The sequence below is a fragment of the Sarcophilus harrisii genome, unplaced genomic scaffold, assembly GCF_902635505.1.
Source record: "Sarcophilus harrisii unplaced genomic scaffold, mSarHar1.11, whole genome shotgun sequence".
NCBI lineage: Eukaryota > Metazoa > Chordata > Mammalia > Dasyuromorphia > Dasyuridae > Sarcophilus > Sarcophilus harrisii.
This window is the reverse complement of record NW_022290863.1, coordinates 1-20,281: the sequence shown is the minus strand read 5'-3', so window position 1 is coordinate 20,281 and position 20,281 is coordinate 1. Positions and strand designations below refer to the sequence as shown.

At 40.1% G+C, this 20,281-nt stretch overlaps 1 long non-coding RNA gene across 2 annotated transcripts; it reads left to right on the top strand.

Annotated features, from left to right (window-relative positions):
- Window positions 1-9,866: 9,866 nt before the first annotated feature.
- On the top strand, window positions 9,867-20,269 carry LOC116420411. Of its 2 annotated transcripts, none has more exons than XR_004230733.1 (6): window positions 9,867-10,170; window positions 12,357-12,399; window positions 14,587-14,629; window positions 15,686-15,726; window positions 17,901-17,943; window positions 20,116-20,269. It is a non-coding gene; the product is annotated as an uncharacterized LOC116420411 (long non-coding RNA). The 2 variants fall into 2 exon arrangements; XR_004230734.1 differs by lacking the exon at window positions 20,116-20,269 and adding an exon at window positions 19,017-19,030.
- The last annotated feature ends 12 nt before the right edge of the window (window positions 20,270-20,281 follow it).

The window sequence follows — 20,281 nt, the reverse complement described above, 5'->3', positions numbered from 1 at the left end:
GTACCACATCTAAAAGGAATACATAAAGACAGAGGGTATGGGTATAAGGTGAATTTGAGGGGATGACAAAAAATAACTAAAAGATGAGAAACAAGAGTGCATTGAGTGGAGAAAGAAGAAAGAGATAGAATGAAATAAATTATTTCACATGAAAAGGCACAAAAAACCTGATACAGTTGAGGGAAAAATAGAAAGGTGGGCAATGGGCTTTCCTTGAATCTTACTATTATCAACATTCCCTTACAGAAGGAATAATATCCAGGGGTCCTCAAACTTTTTTAAATAGGGGGTCAGTTCACTGTCCCTCAGACTGTTGGAGGGCCGGACTATAGTAAAAACAAAAATTTTGTTTTGTGGGCCTTTAAATAAAGAAACTTCATAGCCCTGCGTGAGGGGGATAATCGTCCTCAGCTGCCACATCTGGCCCATGGGCCCGTGGGTTTGAGGACCCCTAATACACAATCAATTGAATATAGAAATCTATCTTACTTGACAGGGAAGTTGAAGGGGAAAACATTAAGTAGAGAGGGACTGGACTAACAGAAGGAAGGGCTGACTATGAGTAGATAAAAGCAAAACATCATTGAGAAGGGAAAGAGAGGACAAACAGCAGGAAAAATGGGAGGGAAAGAAATACACAATTAGTAATCATAAATGTGGATATGAATGGAATGAACTTTCCCATAAAACAGAAACAAATGGCAGAGTAGAACAAAAGCCAAAATCCTACAATATGTTGTGTTCAAGAAACATACTTGAAGCAGAGAGACACACAGAGTAAAGGTAAGGCGTTGGAGAAGAATCTGTTACGCTTCAGCTGAAGTAAAATAAACAGAGGTAACAATCCTGATTGTAGTCAAAGAAAAAGCAAAAATAGACCTAATTAAAAGAGATAAGGAAGGAAATGACATCTTGCTAATAGGTATCATAGACAATAAAGTAATCTCAATACTAACTTTATATGAACCAAATGGTTAACATACAAATTCTTAAAGGTGAAGTTAAGCGCATCATAGATTTATGATCAAACAAAAAATAAAGAGCATAGTGCAATACAAAACAGATAATTTTGATTATATTAAAATTTAAAGCTTCTTTTGCACAAACAAAACCAAGCAAATAAGATTAGAAGAAAAAAAGAAAACTGGGAAACAATCTTTACAGCAAGTGTCTCTGATAAAGACCACATTTCTCAAATATATAGAGAAATGAGTTAAATTTATAAGGACACAGACCATTTCCCAACAAATAAATGGTCAAAGGATATAAACATGCAGTTTTCAGATGAAGAAATCAAAGCTATATATAAACATATAAAGAGGTTCTTTAAATCACTTTTGATTAAATAAAGGAAAATTAAAACAACTTTGAGGTACCATTTCATACCTATCAGATTGACTAATATGACCAAAAATACATGTAATGATAAATGTTGGAGAGGATGTGGGAAAATTGGGACATTAATGCACTGTTGGTGGAGTTGTAAATTAATCCAACCATTCAAGAGAACAGTTTGGAACTATGCCCAAAGATCAACCAAACAGTATATAACCACTGATACCATAATATCACTGTTAGGCCTTATTTCAAAGAGATCCTAAGAAAGGGCAAAAGGACTTACGTGTGCAGCCCTTTTCAAGGTGGCAAAACATTGGAAATTGAAGGAATACCCATCAATTGGTGTATGGTTGAACAATCTGTGTGGCATATATGTAATAGTAATCCAATGCTATTGTGCAATAAGAAATATTCAATACGAATTTCGATCAGAAAATTCAATGGGAGCTGGTGAACAGCAGATTTCAGAAAAACCTGGAAAGACTTGTTTGGAAGTGATGCAAAGTGAAATAAGCAGGGAATCATTGTATACAAGTATCAGCAACAATGTCTGATGATTAACTATGAATGATTCAGCTCTTCTTAGCAACACAATTATCCAAGAAAAGTACAAAGGATTATCAAGGAAAACGTCTATCCATATACAGATAAAGAAGTGACAGACTCTGAATGCATGTTGAAACATACTTTTTTCCTTTATTCTTTTTCATGGTCTTGTTTCCTCTTGATCTGTTTCTTTTTTCACAAGTGACTAATATGGAAGTAAGTTCTACATGACAGCATCTGCATAACCTGTATCATATAGCCTAACATTTTAGGAAGGGGGAGAGAGAGTGTGAGAAGGAAAAAACTTTGAAACTCAAAATCTTGCAAAAATGAATCCTAAAGATCATCTTGACATGTAATTGGGAAGAGGGGATAAAATACTATTAAAATGCAAATACTTCTGGGAGGGATAACTAATTAAATCAGAAAACAATTTAGTTGGAATCTGAAAAATTAGCTTTCTTTTGGTCCTTGAATTGGGGTAGGGAAAAGGCACTTAGAGGACAGGTTAATTATATGTCCCTGTAATTTCTTATAAAGAGCCCAGACCCCCATAAGCTCTCCACCAATAATGATAATAATGGTGAATACAAAATATCATTAAACAAACCTCTGCATTATTAGTAAGTTTATTAATGAAAGAAGTATATGTTGATAAACAGAGGAGAGAGCTGTTTACTGAACACTGGAATGAGGCCTCGTGCAGAATTGAATGATCTCTTTGAGAATGAATAAGTCAACTATCCCTCAACCCTCTATAACTAGCTTGACCTCAACAATCCACTGACTCTTGCCTTGACTCAGGACAAGTCTCTAGGACAATTTTCTAAACTTCGTAACTCTTCCTTTCTGCTCCTTCTCAGGAAATGATAATGAGATCAGTATTATCTCCCTGGGCCAAGTCACTTTATTCCTTAATTTCTTCATTGGTAAAATGAACTCAGTGACATTTAAGCTTTTTCTAAGCTCTAAATCTGTCTTGATTCCACGAAAGGCATTGGCAATCTACTGTTGAATTGGTTTAATGATATCCTTGTTTTTCTGAGTTTTAGGATGGCCAAGTTGAAACTCCCTTCATAGATTACCATTCATAGAACATAGATTTACAATCCATGTCAGCCCCATCTCTCCTGTGCTCTTAACCCATTCTTCCTTACTTTTCTATTGTGCCTTCTGGAGTTTTGATTCAGTTTTTTGGGCAAAAAACTGTCCTTCCTATTAGACCTGTCATTTTTGGAAATTTTCTCTTTCTCTCTCTCTTTCTTTGAATCTGTCTTTCTGCCTCTGTCTGTGTCTCTTTATTCTTCTCTCTCTCTCTCTTTCTCTCTCTCTCCTCCTGTCTCCATTTTTCTTCTCTCTTTGTCTATATGATTTCTCCCTAAAGAATAGATTCCTTTTTAAAAATTAACAAGCATTTATTTCTTCAACAGCTTCCTATCCCAATTTTAAAAAAGAAGAAATTCTCAATTATTTGCACATACTTTGTAATTTATATGTAAGCACATGTTACCGACCACTCCCACCAATAGAATATAGCCTTCTTGAGGATAAGAATTACTTCATTTTTGCCTTTGGATCTCTGGTTTCTAGTTTGAATCTGGCATGAAGCAGATATTTAATTCATGCTTATTGAATTGAATCTGTAGAAAGATTATTGTCCATGTTATAACTTTTTAACAGCTGCTTATTTTCTTTTCCTCAAGAGCAGAAAGTGGAAAATATTAAAAATGTTTGAAGAGTACCTACGAAATGGTTCAGTTACAACCAAAGGAGTAGGATTAGGGTTAGAAGACAGGGTTCCTGTCCTAGGCTCAGTACAGAGTACTGAGTACAGAGTACAAAAGTGTTAGGCTCAGTACCAAGCCCTCTTCTAGAGGGCTTTGAATCACTTTTTTTTCTCAAAAAATAAACTTAGGGGCAGCTAGGTGGCGCAGTGGATAGAGCACCAGCCCTGAAGTCAGGAAGGCCTGAGTTCAAATCTGGCATCAGACACTTAACACTTCCTAGCTGTGTGACCCCGGGCAAGTCATTTAACCCCAATTGCCTTTATAAAATAGCTTAATTAAATTTTAATGTCACTTTCAAATGGACAAAAGTAAGAAATTGAAATAATTGATTTTAAATGCCACTACAATATAATCCTTCTGAATTAATCAAGATATCAAACATTCTGCTATCTTAATATATAATAAAATACTGAATCACTTTTTCAGATGATTCTGTGTTCATTCACTTTCTTTAAGATTTGTGGTGGTCATTTAATCTCTTATTTTATAAAGTTCATTTGGACATGGAGGTAGGGCAAGAGAACAAATTAAAATAATGGGGGTGGGTGGGGGTAAAATGGAGGGATGGAATTATACTTTTTAGTACTACCAGAAGCCATTGAAATACGTTATGTTGTCTTAGGATCAAATTGTCCTTTCAATAAGGAGTGAATTTAGTGTTGACTAGGCTTCAAATGTGCAAAAAACATCAGGAAATATCAGTAAAAGGTAATGATCAACTGTTGGAATTGAGTATCTTCTCTAACTGGGATTTAGGAATTTAGGATTTAGGAATCAATTATCTTGTAACATCTAATGAAAATGGGTATAACTTTCCCTCAGTACTCTAGCTAGTAGAGTCCTAAGAGACTTTTGGAAAAACAAAGAACAAATTAAGGACAAGGCCATGAGAAAAAGTACTTTCAGATTGTATAGGTCTTTCCTAAAGATGGGATCCAATTTTGGTGTTTACTCTTAATCTTATGAATAGCTTGCCAGGAATTATTAAACACTTTCAGTTTCACTATTTTAATTAAGGTTGAAATTTGTTTCTGTAGCCCAGACAATAGTGAAGCCTTGTCAATAATAGTCAACAGGGAGAAGCACAGAATAGTTGCCAACAATTGGCAAACATTGAGTATTAAAGCCTGTTATTTAAAGAGTGTTTGAAAAATGCCCCTTCGACCCTTTTATCGGATTCAAAGAAATGGCAAGGTTTACTTCACGGTTTGGGGTTATTTTACCTAAATTTTTATTTCCATTGGCATTGATTGCAATATGGGAGAGAGGGAATTAAGTGTTGAAAGAAAGTATTGAAATCTTACTCTGAAAGATTCTGGAGTTATAAAAGAACTAGTCAGGAACAAGGATCTCCTCCTATTTTAAGCAAATAAAGACCCAAAGCTGAACATTTTCTAATCTACACTGGCATCTGCTGTACTTTCACTTGTTTTATTATGCATGGATTCCACTGTGGTTATGTACTCACACTTGCATGGTGTAAGTTGATTTACACATTTACAATGAACCAGGCAATAAAGAATTCATATTATTATATTCTCTTTTAAAATTGTACAACATATTGTTTTATTGACAAACAGTAGCTTGGAAATATCCTCCCTTCAGCTCTCTTGCCTTTTGTTATAAACAAAGGAGACCAGTTTTTTTAGCTTAATTTATTATAAGACAAATTTGCTGAATGAGCAGGTTCTGGAATTTAACTACATTCTTTTAGCTTTGGAAGAAAGCCAGGGATATTTACTTTAAGTACAGTGCAATCTTAACATAATAAAATACTGTATAGGAAACATTTTCCAATAACTGCTTACATTAGTGTGTTATTTAGTTAGCCATTACTGCACTACCCTGGGTGTACTATATCACAGAAAATGCTAAATTTTAACTATTTCCTCCTTGGGGAATATGAGGGATCATTTTCCCCATATTTGGCATGGATTCCTGTGCTACAGTCTATATCTTGTTCAATTGACACCTAACTGCAGAGTATTATAATGATTACAGTGTGTGTGTGCTTGTGTATATGCACAAGTATCTATGTGTATAGAGACCTAGGTCCATGTGCATTGCATTCTTAAAAAAAAAAGCCTATGACCAACTTAGCATGGCATACACACATTAAGTACAGGAACTTTTCAGAGTTGCAGACATTCATTTGTTAATATCTGTGATTACTTTCATATTGTATACTTGGGGCCTGCTAAAATACAGCTGCCATACATCAGAATGAACTACAAACAATCTGTTGTTCTACTTTACAATAAAATGGCAGCAAATGATTTCAGAAATCCCTGATATTAGTTTTTTGACCAAGCTTGGAGTGTGTAAGTTTTAAATGTTCAAAAAACATCAGGAATTATATGTGAAAGTTAATGATCAACTCTTAAAATTGAGTATCTCTTCTAAATGGGATTTAGGAAGCAATTGTCTTGTAACATCTAATGAAAATGGGTATAACTTTTCCTCAGTACCCTAGCATGGAACACAATGCCTGGCACATAGTAGATGTGTAATAAATACTTTTTGTTGGCTATCTTGATCTTCCCCCTTTGCTTTCATATGAATAACTGATGTCTTAAGCTTTAAAAAACAAGACACAAGCAGCATTTTGTTTGATATCCCAAACAAAATTATAGCATAAATGCTATAGATATTATTTTTATAGATGCAAAAATTGAGGTTTAAAAAATTTCTCATTGTCATACAGCTAATAGTTTCATTCAATTGAATTCAATTCTATCATTAACTATTTAGCACCTACTATATATTAGCTGATATGTTAGTGGTATCCATACAAAGACAAAAATGAAATAGTCCTGGAAGGCAAGAACTTCTGGTTCTTAAGTCCTTTCTCTCCACTACCCCATTATAAAAGATTTTTTTTTCTGGAACAGAAGTGATCTGTTTTTAGGAAATTGTTGCTTTGTCTTCAGGTAATAGAGAATCAATCACAGATTTGGAAAGAATCTCAAGTAGACCAGGCAATATTTATTCTAGACTTTCCTATAAAGGAGTTTTTGTAACCTTTGGGGGAAAAAATCCTTTTGTCTCAAACTTTTCATTTAAGAAAAAGTGGGGAGGGAATTAAAGAACATTTGGAGTAATTCTGCTTCATATAAAATTTGAGATTTGGGTGGACCTCCCACTTTTTACTACCTGACATGGAGTAATAACTTGTTCTAAGAGAAGTTCAAATACGGGCAGTTTCAATCAAATAGATAAACAGCTTGAATTTTAGGAAGACACTTACAAATGTAGAGAATGGAGCATTTCTATGAGATCAAGTGTTGTTTCATATAGAAACACTAATTGCAATGGAGTAGAGAACATTTAGAATGGTGGGCTCATATATAACATTCAAGCAACACAAGGGGATTTTAAGGTATTTTTTTCCTCTTTTTTATTATAGCTTTTTATTTACAAGATATATGCATGAGTAATTTTTCAGCACTGACAATTGCAAAACCTTTTGTTCCAATTTTTCCCCTCCATCCCTCCACCCCTCCTCCATATGTTAAAGTATATGTTAAATACAATATATGTATACATTTCCATACAGTTATTTTGCTGCACAAGAAGAATCAGACTTTGAAATAATGGACAATTAACCTGAGAAGGAAATCAAAAATGCAGGCAAACAAAAATAGAGGACTTGGGAATGCTATGTAGTGGTTCACACTCATTTCCCAGAGTTCTTTCATTGGGTGTAGCTGGTTCTACTCATTATTGAACAAATGGAGGTGATTTGGTTCATCTCATTGTTGAAGAGAGCCACGTCCATCAGAATTGATTATCATATAGTATTGTTGTTCAAGTATATAATGATCTCCTGGTCCTGCTCATTTCACTCAGCATCAGTTCATGTAAGTCTCTCCAGGCCTTTTTGAAGGGATTTTAAAGTATTATTGAAAAATGAAAAGTGTTAAGGAGGTACTAATATATTGGAACCCAGAATTCAAAAATAAGCTACAAAGTCAGAGAAACAGAACATATTGTATGAAAGTACAAACAACAGAGCAAGTGGGAGCAAGAGAGCAGCATATCCAGTGAATAGAAAAATATAAATGAAAACATCATTAAAAAGTGTAGTACTCAGTTTACACAATGACCCATCTTGCTCTTGAAAACAGATGGTTATATCCTATCTTCTTCACTTTGTGAAGGACAAAATTGAGACTGAGTAAAGCTGTGATTTACCCAAACTAATAAACTGTCTGAGTCAGAATCTAAATTTAGCTCTTTCTGCCTCCAGAAATTAAATATTAAAACAAGAGCACCTATAAACTAAAAAAATTAAACACATTTATAACTATTCATTGGTCTAGAAACATTTTACTACTGATTTTGAGAGAATAAATGAAGCAGTGGATACAGGCCTAGTTCTGGAATCAGAGGGATCTGAATTCAGGTTTTAGCTTAGACACTTGTGACCCTTGATAAGCCATCTAACCCCTAATTGCTCCAAAACAAACAAAAATAATGACTGTTTCCAACTTTGTAGTAGAGAGCATTGAAGCACATCTAAACCCAATCTTTTCTCAAGGAGCTATACATTATATAATAAATTTGATAAAGTTTGTGGATATTTTCATCTAGAATATGTATATTTAAAAAAAATTGAAAAAATGTATGTTTGCATGTGTCACCTAAAAAATTAATAGAAGCTAATGCTGAATACTTTTAGTATCTTTTATTCTAAGAATCTAAATATAGTTTTCTTTTGTGTTAAATGCTGCTTGAAAGAATAAAAGGATACCTTTATTGAAACCCACTGTATATTGTTATTGTGGTTGAGAAAGATCAACCAGGCTAATTTGAAAAGTTCCCTGATACAAAAGCCTATTTCTGCTCTCACGAAAATGGCTTTTACTTTTCTATTACCTGTTCTCTAATTGTCCTGAAACTGTACAGTGAGAGAGAGAGAGACAGAGAGAGAGAGACAGAGAGAAAGAGAGAGAGAGAGAGAGAGAGAAAGAGAGAGAGAGAGAGAGAGATTTTCATATTCCTAATGCTATTATTGATTATTAGTTTTTTTCCTAATGGATAACAAACTGGGAGAGAAATGATTAAAAAATGGTATGGTGTCTGACGTGGGATTCCAAATTCCTAATGGACACCCATTTGGGAGATGATGGGGCATATAAAGAAGTTTCATAGACTGTCCCAATTCCTTAGCTGGTAGGGCTTGGCTTGAGAAGACACAAAGTCCAATTTTGTGTGCAAAAAGAGTGGAGAGGTCAGGTTTTAAGTGTAATTGTAGTCGAGGTTTCTGCATTATGACTATTTCGCACCTTTCAAAGCATATCATGTTCCACCGCTATTGGCTTATTTTTCTTCTGTTTTTGTTAGATAAAGGAGAGTGTCGGCAGAGCCTGCCTCATCCAGAATCAGAGTTTACTGCCCCTTTGTAAATTGGATACAACCCTGATGCCTCTTCTACTAGGATGGATCTCCTCCAGATCCTAGGGGCTCTCCTCATGTTTTCTGGAGTGCTCCAGTTGGAGGTATACTGGGTGCCTAGGGAGGATGTTCTGCAGCCTTGTGGGCAAGTGGACTCTGCTTCCTGGGCTGACTGCTACCCAGTCTGAGTGGTAAATAAATTGAGGTGGTGGTGGATAGATTTGCAGTCATGGAAATGGATTCTGCATCAATTTGAGGGGGAGAACCCAATCCATTTTTATTGCTAGGAATGAGTTCCGGGCAAGGGTAGAGCCAGAGCGAATCTGCACTATGTCTGGGAACTCAAATTTCTGACCTTCATTCTTTACAGATGACTGATATAGCTAACCTTTCAGTCATGCAAAAGAACTTGTACTGCTTAATTACCAAGGCAAATCGAACTGGTCTCTTATTCAGGAGTTCAACAAAGCATTCTAGAAGTAGAGAGAACTTGAAGTGAACACTTAGAAAGACAATTGAAAGTGTTCTGAAAGTGCCCTCCAATTACTGCCTGGGAGAGACTGTGTCCATCTGATGTGGATTTTCCAAAGTTGATTGTCTGACATTTTCCACAGCTTTTAGCCATCCCAAAAAATAATGTGAGCAATTTCTCCATGGGGGTTATCTCCAAGGTGGAAAGTGTCCATCTAGCAGGTAATCCAAAAAGATCCTTGTTTTGAATTCAATTCCTCATCTATACCAAATCCTTGGGAGAGAAATGATTAAAATGGCATGGTGTCCTTTGACGTGGACCCCAAATTCCCAATGGGACCATACCCATTTGGGAGATGATGGGGCATATAAAGAAGTTTCGTATAGACTGTCCCAATTCCTTAGCTAGTAGGGCTTGGGATTGGAGAAGACACAAAGTCCAATTCTTTGTGTGCAAAAGAGTGGAAGAGGTCAGGTTTTGAGTGTAATTGTGGAAGCCTAGAGGTTTCTTAACATGACTATTCGCACCTTTCAAAGCACATCATGTTCCACTGCTATTGCTTATTTTTTCTTCTGTTTTTGTTTTAGATAAAGGAGAGTGCGTCGGCAGAGCCCGCCTCATCCAGAACTGGTGAGTTTACTGCCCCTTTGTAAATTGGATACAACCTGATGTCTCTTGTAGCTAGGATGGATCTCCTCCAGATCCCAGGGGCCTCCTATGTTTCCTGGAGTGCTCCAGTTGGGGGGTATCCTCGGGTGCCTAGGGAGGATGTTCTGCAGCCTTTGTAAGGCGGACTGCTTCCTGGGCCGACTGCTACCCAGTCTGAGTGGTAACAATTGAGGTGGTGGTGGATAGATTTGCAGGCATGAAATGGATTCTGCACCAATTTCAGAGGGGGCAGAGAAACCCAATCCATTTTATTGCTAGGTGAAGCAGTTCGGGGCAAGGGTAGAGCCAGAGCGAATCTGCACTATGTCTGGGAATCCCAATGACCTTCAGCCCTTACAGATGACTGATATAGGCCAACCTTTCAGTCGTTTTTGTAAAGAACTTGCATTGCCATCACCAAGGCAAATCGAATCCGTCTCTTATTCAGGAGTTCAACAAAGCATTCTAGAAGTAGAGAGAACTTGGAAGTGAACACTTAGAAAGATAATTGAAAGTGTCTTGAAAGTGTCTCTCCAATTACTGCTCTGGAGAGATTCGGTGTCCATTCGATGTGGATTTTCCAAAGTTGATTGCTAATTCAGACATTTTTCCACAGCTTTTAGCCATCCCAAAAATAATGTGAGCAATTTCTCTCCATGGGGGCTATTCCAAGGTGGAAAGTGTCCATCTAGCAGGCATCCAAAATATCCTTGGTTTTAACTAATTCCTCATCTATACCAAATCCTTGGGGAGAGAAATGATTAAAAAATTGCATGGTGTCCTTGACGTGGACCCAAATTCCCAATGGGACCATACCCATTTGGGAGATGATGGGGCATATAAAGAAGTTTCGTATAGACTGTCCCAATTCCTTAGCTAGTAGGGCTTGGGATTGGAGAAGACACAAAGTCCAATTCTTTTGAAAAGAGTGGAAGAGGTCAGGTTTTGAGTGTAATTGTGGAAGCCTAGAGGTTTCTTAACATGACTATTCGCACCTTTCAAAGCACATCATGTTCCACTGCTATTGCTTATTTTTTCTTCTGTTTTTGTTTTAGATAAAGGAGAGTGCGTCGGCAGAGCCGCCTCATCCAGAACTGTGAGTTTACTGCCCTTTGTAAATTGGATACAACCTGATGCCTCTTCTAGCTGGGATGGATCTCCTCCAGATCCCAGGGGCCTCCTATGTTTTCTGGAGTGCTCCAGTTGGAGGGTATCCTCGTGTGCCTAGGGGGGATGTTCTGCAGCCTTTGTAAGGCTGACTGCTTCCTGGGCTGACTGCTACCCAGTCTTTGTGGTAACAATTGAGGTGGTGGTGGATAGATTTGCAGGCATGAAATGGCTTCTGCACCAATTTCAGAGGGGGCAGAGAAACCCAATCCATTTTATTGCTAGGTGAAGGAGTTCGGGGCAAGGGTAGAGCCAGAGCGAATCTGCACTATGTCTGGGAATCCCAATGACCTTCAGCCCTTACAGATGACTGATATAGGCCAACCTTTCAGTCGTTTGTGTAAAGAACTTGCATTGCCATCACCAAGGCAAATCGAACCGTCTCTTATTCAGGAGTTCAACAAAGCATTCTAGAAGTAGAGAGAACTTGGAAGTGAACACTTAGAAAGATAATTGAAAGTGTCTTGAAAGTGTTCTCCAATTACTCCTCACAGAATCGGTGGCCATTCGATGTGGATTTTCCAAAGTTGATTGCCAATTCAGACATTTTTCCACAGCTTTTAGCCATCCCAAGAAATAATGTGAGCAATTTCTCTCCATGGGGGCTATTCCAAGGTGGAAAGTGTCCATCTAGCAGGCATCCAAAATATCCTTGGGATTAACTAATTCCTCATCTACACCAAATCCTCGGGGAGAGAAATGATTAAAAAATAGCATGGTGTCCTAGACGTGGACCCAAATTCCCAATGGGACCATACCCATTTGGGAGATGATGGGGCATATAAAGAAGTTTCGTATAGACTGTCCCAATTCCTTAGCTGGTAGGGCTTGGGTTTGGAGAAGACACAAAGTCCAATTCTTTGTGTGCAAAAGAGTGGGAGAGGTCAGGTTTTGAGTGTAATTGTGGAAGCCTAGAGGTTTCTTAACATGACTATTCGCACCTTTCAAAGCACATCATGTTCCAAGGCTATTGCTTATTTTTTCTTCTGTTTTTGTTTTAGATAAAGGAGAGTGCGTCGGCAGAGCCCGCCTCATCCAGAACTGGTGAGTTTACTGCCCCTTTGTAAATTGGATACAACCTGATGCCTCTTCTAGCTAGGATGGATCTCCTCCAGATCCCAGGGGCCTCCTATGTTTTCTGGAGTGCTCCAGTTGGAGGGTATCCTCGGGTGCCTAGGGAGGATGTTCTGCAGCCTTTGTAAGGCGGACTGCTTCCTGGGCTGACTGCTACCCAGTCTGAGTGGTAACAATTGAGGTGGTGGTGGATAGATTTGCAGGCATGAAATGGATTCTGCACCAATTTCAGAGGGGGCAGAGAAACCCAATCCATTTTATTGCTAGGTGAAGCAGTTCGGGGCAAGGGTAGAGCCAGAGCGAATCTGCACTATGTCTGGGAATCCCAATGACCTTCAGCCCTTACAGATGACTGATATAGGCCAACCTTTCAGTCGTTTGTGTAAAGAACTTGCATTGCCATCACCAAGGCAAATCGAATCCGTCTCTTATTCAGGAGTTCAACAAAGCATTCTAGAAGTAGAGAGAACTTGGAAGTGAACACTTAGAAAGATAATTGAAAGTGTCTTGAAAGTGTCTCTCCCAATTACTGCTCTGGAGAGATTCGGTGTCCATTCGATGTGGATTTTCCAAAGTTGATTGCCAATTCAGACATTTTTCCACAGCTTTTAGCCATCCCAAAAATAATGTGAGCAATTTCTCTCCATGGGGGCTATTCCAAGGTGGAAAGTGTCCATCTAGCAGGCATCCAAAATATCCTTGGATTAACTAATTCCTCATCTATACCAAATCCTTGGGGAGAGAAATGATTAAAAAATGGCATGGTGTCCTTGACGTGGACCCAAATTCCCAATGGGACCATACCCATTTGGGAGATGATGGGGCATATAAAGAAGTTTCGTATAGACTGTCCCAATTCCTTAGCTGGTAGGGCTTGGGATTGGAGAAGACACAAAGTCCAATTCTTTGTGTGCAAAAGAGTGGAAGAGGTCAGGTTTTGAGTGTAATTGTGGAAGCCTAGAGGTTTCTTAACATGACTATTCGCACCTTTCAAAGCACATCATGTTCCACTGCTATTGCTTATTTTTTCTTCTCTTTTTGTTTTAGATAAAGGAGAGTGGTGCAGAGCCGCCTCATCCAGAACTGGTGAGTTTACTGCCCCTTTGTAAATTGGATACAACCTGATGCCTCTTCTAGCTGGGATGGATCTCCTCCAGATCCCAGGGGCCTCCTATGTTTTCTGGAGTGCTCCAGTTGGAGGGTATCCTCGTGTGCCTAGGGGGGATGTTCTGCAGCCTTTGTAAGGCGGACTGCTTCCTGGGCTGTCTGCTACCCAGTCTGAGTGGTAACAATTGAGGTGGTGGTGGATAGATTTGCAGGCATGAAATGGATTCTGCACCAATTTCCAGAGGGGCAGAGAACCCAATCCATTTTATTGCTAGGTGAAGGAGTTCGGGGCGGGTAGGAGCCAGAGGAATCTGCACTATGTCTGGGAATCCCAATGACCTTCAGCCCTTACAGATGACTGATATAGGCCAACCTTTCAGTCGTTTGTGTAAAGAACTTGCATTGCCATCACCAAGGCAAATCGAATGCGTCTCTTATTCAGGAGTTCAACAAAGCATTCTAGAAGTAGAGAGAACTTGGAAGTGAACACTTAGAAAGACAATTGAAAGTGTCTTGAAAGTGTCTCTCCAAATTACTGCACTGGAGAGATTCGGTGTCCATTCGATGTGGATTTTCCAAAGTTGATTGCCAATTCAGACATTTTTCCACAGCTTTTAGCCATCCCAAAAATAATGTGAGCAATTTCTCTCCATGGGGGCTATTCCAAGGTGGAAAGTGTCCATCTAGCAGGCATCCAAAATATCCTTGGGATTAACTAATTCCTCATCTATACCAAATCCTCGGGGAGAGAAATGATTAAAAAATGGCATGGTGTCCTTGACGTGGACCCAAATTCCCAATGGGACCATACCCATTTGGGAGATGATGGGGCATATAAAGAAGTTTCGTATAGACTGTCCCAATTCCTTAGCTGGTAGGGCTTGGGTTTGGAGAAGAAAAGTCCAATTCTGTGTGCAAAAAGAGTGGAAGAGGTCAGGTTTTGAGTGTAATTGTGGAAGCCTAGAGGTTTCTTAACATGACTATTCGCACCTTTCAAAGCACATCATGTTCCACTGCTATTGCTTATTTTTTCTTCTGTTTTTGTTTTAGATAAAGGAGAGTGTGTCGGCAGAGCCCGCCTCATCCAGAACTGGTGAGTTTACTGCCCCTTTGTAAATTGGATACAACCTGATGCCTCTTCTAGCTGGGATGGATCTCCTCCAGATCCCAGGGGCCTCCTATGTTTTCTGGAGTGCTCCAGTTGGAGGGTATCCTCGTGTGCCTAGGGGGGATGTTCTGCAGCCTTTGTAAGGCGGACTGCTTCCTGGGCTGACTGCTACCCAGTCTGAGTGGTAACATTTGAGGTGGTGGTTGATAGATTTGCAGGCATGAAATGGATTCTGCACCAATTTCAGAGGGGGCAGAGAAACCCAATCCATTTTATTGCTAGGTGAAGGAGTTTGGGGCAAGGGTAGAGCCAGAGCAAATCTGCACTATGTCTGGGAATCCCAATGACCTTCAGCCCTTACAGATGACTGATATATGCCAACCTTTCAGTCGTTTGTGTAAAGAACTTCATCTAAGGCAAATCGAATGCGTCTCTTATTCAGGAGTTCAACAAAGCATTCTAGAAGTAGAGAGAACTTGGAAGTGAACACTAAGAAAGATAATTGAAAGTGTCTTGAAAGTGTCTCTCCAATTACTGCTCTGCACAGAATCGGGCTTCTGATGGATTTTCCAAAGTTGATTCAATTCAGACATTTTTCCACAGCTTTTTAGCCATCCCAAAATAATGCATTTCTCTCCATGGGGGCTATTCCAAGGTGGAAAGTGTCCATCTAGCAGGCATCCAAAATATCCTTGGGATTAACTAATTCCTCATCTATACCAAATCCTCGGGGAGAGAAATGATTAAAAAATGGCATGGTGTCCTTGACGTGGACCCAAATTCCCAATGGGACCATACCCATTTGGGAGATGATGGGGCATATAAAGAAGTTTCGTATAGACTGTCCCAATTCCTTAGCTGGTAGGGCTTGGGTTTGGAGAAGACACAAAGTCCAATTCTTTGTGTGCAAAAGAGTGGGAGAGGTCAGGTTTTGAGTGTAATTGTGGAAGCCTAGAGGTTTCTTAACATGACTATTCGCACCTTTCAAAGCACATCATGTTCCACTGCTATTTCTTATTTTTTCTTCTGTTTTTGTTTTAGATAAAGGAGAGTGTCGGCAGAGCCCGCCTCATCCAGAACTGGTGAGTTTACTGCCCCTTTGTAAATTGGATACAACCTGATGCCTCTTCTAGCTAGGATGGATCTCCTCCAGATCCCAGGGGCCTCCTATGTTTTCTGGAGTGCTCCAGTTGGAGGGTATCCTCGTGTGCCTAGGGGGGATGTTCTGCAGCCTTTGTAAGGCTGACTGCTTCCTGGGCTGACTGCTACCCAGTCTGAGTGGTAACAATTGAGGTGGTGGTGGATGATTTGGGCAGGCATGAAATGGATTCTGCACCAATTTGAGGGGCAGAGAAACCCAATCCATTTTATTGCTAGTGAAGGATCGGGAAGGGTAGAGCCAGGGAATCTGCACTATGTCTGGGAATCCCAATGACCTTCAGCCCTTACAGATGACTGAATAGGCCAACCTTTCAGTCTTTGTTAAAGAACTTGCATTGCCATCACCAAGGCAAATCGAATGCGTCTCTTATTCACGAGGCCAACAAAGCATTCTAGAAGTAGGGGGAACTTGGAAGTGAACACTTAGAAAGATAATTGAAAGTGTCTTGAAAGTGTCTCTCCAATTACTGCTCTGCAGAGAATCGGTGGCCATTCGATGTGGATTTTTCCAAAGTTGATTGCCAATTCAGATATTTTTCCACAGCTTTTAGCCATCCCAAGAAAGAATGTGAGCAATTTCTCTCCATGGGGGCTATTCCAAGGTGGAAAACCATCTAGCATGCATCCAAAATATCCTTGGGATTAACTAATTCCTCATCTACACCAAATCCTCGGGGAGAGAAATGATTAAAAAATAGCATGGTGTCCTAGACGTGGACCCAAATTCCCAATGGGACCATACCCATTTGGGAGATGATGGGGCATATAAAGAAGTTTCGTATAGACTGTCCCAATTCCTTAGCTGGTAGGGCTTGGGATTGGAGAAGACACAAAGTCCAATTCTTTGTGTGCAAAATAGTGGAAGAGGTCAGGTTTTGAGTGTAATTGTGGAAGCCTAGAGGTTTCCTAACATGACTATTCGCACCTTTCAAAGCACATCATGTTCCAAGGCTATTGCTTACTTTTTCTTCTGTTTTTGTTTTAGATAAAGGAGAGTGTCTGGCAGAGCCGCCTCATCCAGAACTGGTGAGTTTACTGCCCCTTTGTAAATTGGATACAACCTGATGCCTCTGGTAGCTAGGATGGATCTCCTCCAGATCCCAGGGGCCTCATGTTTCCTGGAGTGCTCCGTTAGATCCTCGGTGCCTAGGGAGGATGTTCTGCAGCCTTTGTAAGGCTGACTGCTTCCTGGGCTGACTGCTACCCAGTCTGAGTGGTAACAATTGAGGTGGTGGTGGATAGATTTGCAGGCATGAAATGGATTCTGCACCAATTTCAGAGGGGGCAGAGAAACCCAATCCATTTTATTGCTAGGTGAATGAGTTCGGGGCAAGGGTAGAGCCAGAGCGAATCTGCACTATGTCTGGGAATCCCAATGACCTTCAGCCCTTACAGATGACTGATATAGGCCAACCTTTCAGTCGTTTGTGTAAAGAACTTGCAGTGCCATCACCAAGGCAAATCGAATGCGTCTCTTATTCAGGAGTTCAACAAAGCATTCTAGAAGTAGAGAGAACTTGGAAGTGAACACTTAGAAAGATAATTGAAAGTGTCTTGAAAGTGTCTCTCCAATTACTGCTCTGCACAGAATCGGTGGCCATTCGATGTGGATTTTCCAAAGTTGATTGCCAATTCAGACATTTTTCCACAGCTTTTAGCCATCCCAAGAAATAATGTGAGCAATTTCTCTCCATGGGGGCTATTCCAAGCTGGAAAGTGTCCATCTAGCATGCATCCAAAATATCCTTGGGATTAACTAATTCCTCATCTACACCAAATCCTCGGGGAGAGAAATGATTAAAAAATAGCATGGTGTCCAAGACGTGGACCCAAATTCCCAATGGGACCATACCCATTTGGGAGATGATGGGGCATATAAAGAAGTTTCGTATAGACTATCCCAATTCCTTAGCTGGCAGGGCTTGGGTTTGGAGAAGACACAAAGTCCAATTCTTTGTGTGCAAAATAGTGGGAGAGGTCAGGTTTTGAGTGTAATTGTGGAAGCCTAGAGGTTTCTTAACATGACTATTCGCACCTTTCAAAGCACATCATGTTCCACTGCTATTGCTTATTTTTTCTTCTGTTTTTGTTTTAGATAAAGGAGAGTGCGTCGGCAGAGCCCGCCTCATCCAGAACTGGTGAGTTTACTGCCCCTTTGTAAATTGGATACAACCTGATGCCTCTTGTAGCTAGGATGGATCTCCTCCAGATCCCAGGGGCCTCCTATGTTTCCTGGAGTGCTCCAGTTAGGGGGTATCCTCGGGTGCCTAGGGAGGATGTTCTGCAGCCTTTGTAAGGCGGACTGCTTCCTGGGCTGACTGCTACCCAGTCTGAGTGGTAACAATTGAGGTGGTGGTGGATAGATTTGCAGGCATGAAATGGATTCTGCACCAATTTAAGAGGGGGCAGAGAAACCCAATCCATTTTATTGCTAGGTGAAGCAGTTCGGGGAAAGGGTAGAGCCAGAGTGAATCTGCACTATGTCTGGGAATCCCAATGACCTTCAGCCCTTACAGATGACTGATATAGGCCAACCTTTCAGTCGTTTGTGTAAAGAACTTGCATTGCCATCACCAAGGCAAATCGAATGCGTCTCTTATTCAGGAGTTCAACAAAGCATTCTAGAAGTAGAGAGAACTTGGAAGTGAACACTTAGAATGATAATTGAAAGTGTCTTGAAAGTGTCTCTCCAATTACTGCTCTGCAGAGAATCTGTGGCCATTCGATGTGGATTTTCCAAAATTGATTGCCAATTCAGACATTTTTCTACAGCTTTTAGCCATCCCAAGAAATAATGTGAGCAATTTCTCTCCATGGGGGCTATTCCAAGATGGAAAGTGTCCATGTAGCAGGCATCCAAAATATCATTGGGATTAACTAATTCCTCATCTACACCAAATCCTTGGGGAGAGAAATGATTAAAAAATAGCATGGTGTCCTTTGAGTGGGACCCAAATTCTAATGGGACCATTCCCATTTGGGAGATGAAGGGCATATAAAGAGTTTCTTTAGACTGTCCAAATCCTTAGCTGGTAGGGCTTGGGTTTGGAGAAGACACAAAGTCCAATTCTTTGTGTGCAAAAGAGTGGGAGAGGTCAGGTTTTGAGTGTAATTGTGGAAGCCTAGAGGTTTCTTAACATGACTATTCGCACCTTTCAAAGCACATCATGTTCCACTGCTATTGCTTATTTTTTCTTCTGTTTTGTTTTAGATAAAGGAGTGTGGAAGAGCCTGCCCATCCAGAACTGGTGAGTTTACTGCCCCTTGTAAATTGGATACAACCTAATGCCTCTTGTAGCTAGGATGGATCTCCTCCAGATCCTAGGGGCCTCCTATGTTTTCTGGAGTGCTCCAGTTGAGGTGTCCTCGGTGCCCTAGGGAGGATGTTCTGCCGCCTTTGTATGCTGACTGTTCCTGGGCTGACTGACCAGCTGAGTGGTAACAATTGAGGTGGTGGTGGATTCATTTGCAGGCATGAAACGGATTCTGCCCCAATTTCAGAGGGGGTAGAGAAACCCAATCCATTTTATTGCTAAGTGAAGGAGTTCAGGCAAGGGTAGAGCCAGAGCGAATCTGCACTATGTCTGGGAATCCAAATGACCTTCAGCCCTTACACATGACTGATATAGGCCAACCTTTCAGTCGTTTGTGTAAAGAACTTGCATTCCTCACCAGGCAAACAATCCGTCTCTTATTCAGGAGTTCAACAAAGCATTCTAGAAGTAGAGAGAACTTGGAAGTGAACACTTAGAGAGATAATTGAAAGTGTCTTGAAAGTGTCTCTCAAATTACTGCTCTGCACAGAATCGGTGGCCATTGGATGTGGATTTTCCAAAGTTGATTGCCAATTCAGACATTTTCCAAAGCTTTTAGCCATCCCAAGAAATAATGTGAGCAATTTCTCTCCATGGGGCTATTCCAAGATGGAAAGTGTCCATCTAGCAGTCATCCAAAATATCCTTGGGATTAACTAATTCCTCATCTCCACCAAATCCTTGGGGAGAGAAATGATTAAAAAATAGCATGGTGTCCTTGACATGGACCCAAATTCCCAATGGGACCATTCCCATTTGGGAGATGAAGGGGCATATAAAGAAGTTTCATATAGACTGTCCCAATTCCTTAGCTGGTAGGGCTTGGGTTTGGAGAAGACACAAAGTCCAATTCTTTGTGTGCAAAAGAGTGGGAGAGGTGAGGTTTTGAGTGTAATTGTGGAAGCCTAGAGGTTTCTTAGCATGACTATGTGCACCTTTCAAAGCACATCATGTTCCACGGCTATTGCTTATTTTTTCTTTCTGTTTTTGTTTTAGATAAAGGAGAGTGTGTCGGCAGAGCCCGCCTCATCCAGAACTGGTGAGTTTACTGCCCTTTTGTAAATTGGATACAACCTGATGCCTCTTGTAGCTAGGATGGATCTCCTCTAGATCCCAGGGGCCTCCTATGTTTTCTGGAGTGCTCCAGTTGGAGGGGTGTCCT